Raw genomic sequence first — 3,167 nt, 5'->3', positions numbered from 1 at the left:
TTTGGGCTTGTCCTGATGTCCCCTCTCACTGTGGCGAGTGATTCGGGCGTACGCCCAAAAACGCCCCGATTTTTTTGAATTGGGGTCCGCTTCCAGAGGGCGCTGTGGAGCCATTTTGTTGTGGGCGTGTCCCATTCGTCCAATATCATAAATTTTTTCGCCGCCCCATTGCCTCCGCCAATTTTGGGGAGCTTTCACCCACGTTTAGCGGGTCAAAAACGCGATCCTTTCCGGAGAAAAAAAATAATAATAATAATAATAATAATAAGAAACCACCCAAAAACAATAGTCCCTTGCCAGGACTGCGTCCGGCTCGGGCCTAAATATAAGGAGAACGGAGCGAGATAGAGGCATGGTGTAATATATTTTTTGGTTTGTTATGATGAGTAGAAGACATCTGGAAAGTTTCGTGGAAATCGGACAAAATAATTTTTTCAAGGTATAGGCAGGGGGCGCTATAGTGATGAGCACCGTGCAGTTATTGATCTCTATGGAATCAGACCGTAAGTGGCCTTCTGTCAGCCAAGTATGATCCAGACTGGATAGAGCGCGTGCCTGCGAGATGGTGTCACATTTACATGACAAAACGTGTTTTTGGGGGGGCGCCATTCGAAACGGGGGGGTCTGAGTGAAAAAAAAGTCAGGTATTTTTTGTAGCCCCGTGTCAGGAGAGTCTGTTTAAACAGGTATGGCCTTATTCTGCTGAAAAACCAGGGACTAGTTTGTTGACAAACAAGACAGGTCCAGATAGATCCCCAAATAAAAGTCAAAGTCACGGCCACATCTTAGAAAATATGACATGACTATAATGTATTTTTTGCTTTGCAAAAGTGTCTAGAACATACTGGCATCATTGTATAAAAAAGATTCAAAAGTGCAGTTTTCAAGGTATGGCTAGGGGGCGCTATACATGGAGCAGGCTACACATTAATGGCTTCATTCTGTTCAGTTTCAGGTGGCGCATTAGTGACATGAATATGAGCTCTGTGGGCTTATGCCTGTGAGCGTGAGCTTTCTTGGAAACAACGCGAAATCTACGCGTTTTTTGCCGCGGCGTTACACGGAGACGGTGAAACTTTTTTGAGAAACGCTGGGCAAATATTGAATTTCAATATGTCTAGACGCACTGTGCCAAATGTGATGTAAATCCGACGAAAAACCAGGGACTAGTTCGTTAAAACGTAAAATGAGTTTAGACGATGTCCGGGTTTGAAGCCAAGATGGCCGCCTCCCTGTGCGAGTGGGCGTGGCGCTCCAAGTGAGTTTTGGGCTTGTCCTGATGTCCCCTCTCACTGTGGCGAGTGATTCGGGCGTACGCCCAAAAACGCCCCGATTTTTTTGAATTGGGGTCCGCTTCCAGAGGGCGCTGTGGAGCCATTTTGTTGTGGGCGTGTCCCATTCGTCCAATATCATAAATTTTTTCGCCGCCCCATTGCCTCCGCCAATTTTGGGGAGCTTTCACCCACGTTTAGCGGGTCAAAAACGCGATCCTTTCCGGAGAAAAAAAAAAATAATAATAATAATAATAATTAAAGCCGCAAGCGGCGATGAAGGCCCTCGCCCTTGGGGACTCGTCCCTTGCAACCGCCCCGCTCGCTCTCGTCCTTTGCGGCCACCTCCGGTCACTCTCATGCCTTGCGACCACTCTTCATCACACTAGGTCCTTGCGAGCCCCACAATTGAACTCGCTCATCTTGATGCGAAAGTCCCTTTAAGTTGCATTACAGTGCATTATATGCGAAAGTCATTTTAGTTGCATTACAGTGCATTTTATGCGAAAGTCATTTTAGTTGCATTACAGTGCATTGTATGCGAAAGTCCCTTTAAGTCGCATTACAGTACATTTTATGCGAAGGTCCGTTTAAGTTGCATTACAGTTTATTATATGCGAAAGTGCCTTGAAGTTGCATTACAGTTTATTATATGCGAAAGTACCTTTAAGTCGCATTACAGTGCATTTTATGCGAAAGTCCCTATTCACCTTATTCTGCCCCACCCACTGTTGCCCATTCATTTTAACGGAGAACGAGGGAAAATATTCTCCGCTCAAATCTGATGTTTAGTTGATTGATTTGTGTAAAATGTCCGATGTTCATTTGCACCGACAAATAAACACTGCAGCGTTTCTCTGCGAGGCCTGAAAACGGCTTTGTTTTCGTGTAGAGACTGATTTTATGTGGACTTCTCCAGCCCCATGTTAACACATAGGAGAAAAGGGGCGGGCACAATTCATGGTGGCGCCCACACGAACGTCCGGAATAAGGTGAATTAAGTTACATGTTATGCGAAAGTCCCTATTAAGTTGCATTACAGTGCTATTGTGAAAATCTCTATGTAGTTGCATAATTGTGTTGTAGTTGCAAAAATCCCTATTTTGTTGCAGAAACTGTAAAAACTGTTGAAATCACTGACAGACTTCGTTGTATCAGAAATCCTATTAAAATGCCGGCAAGAAAAGAGAAAGCATTAGACAAGTGTCACAGCCATATTTGAACTGGCAACCTCCTACACCAAAGACAATTACACTATCCCTGAGCTATAGCTCCTTGGTTGTTAAAGCCTGATTTGGGCTACTTTGCTGTAAATTATCGGGCAGTGTTGCCTCAATTGTTTCCCTATCCCCCCATTTCTGTCTCTTTCGTGGCTTATATTTAGGAAGCGTTTTTCATGAGGGTGGGATTAAAGGCGCAGTGAAGAAAAAGAATAAAGAAAGAAAAAGAAATAAGGTCAGAATTGAACCAGCACTCTTATGGTTAAAATCCCAACACTCAAGCTATGACACTACACAGGCACAACAACTCTGGTGAAATGCCTCGGACTCATGTGTTTTAGGCTGTGACAATGTGTGCAGCAGCCCATGTAAAAGGTGAAAGCAATAGAAAAGTGTCAAGGCTGTGTTTGGACTCGCAACCTCCTTCACTTGAAACATGGGCCTGATGATGGCTTGGTTTCTCTAAATTCCCAGGCTGAAATTTGGTCGCAGCAACACATTGGAGGAGAGGTTATTTCCCTGTTTTTAGTGAGTTCTTCCTGGAAGGTGCTGAGTTCAAAAGAAAAAGGAAATAAAAGTCAATGTTGGGATTTGATCCAGCAACCTCCTGTACACTAGTTCAGCTCTCTACCAATGGAGCTACTTACACTGAGTGAATTAAACAGCAGATGTGAAA

The sequence above is a fragment of the Gobius niger genome (assembly GCF_951799975.1).
Source record: "Gobius niger genome assembly, chromosome: 10".
NCBI classification, from domain to species: domain Eukaryota; kingdom Metazoa; phylum Chordata; class Actinopteri; order Gobiiformes; family Gobiidae; genus Gobius; species Gobius niger.
This window is presented reverse-complemented; position numbering follows the sequence as displayed.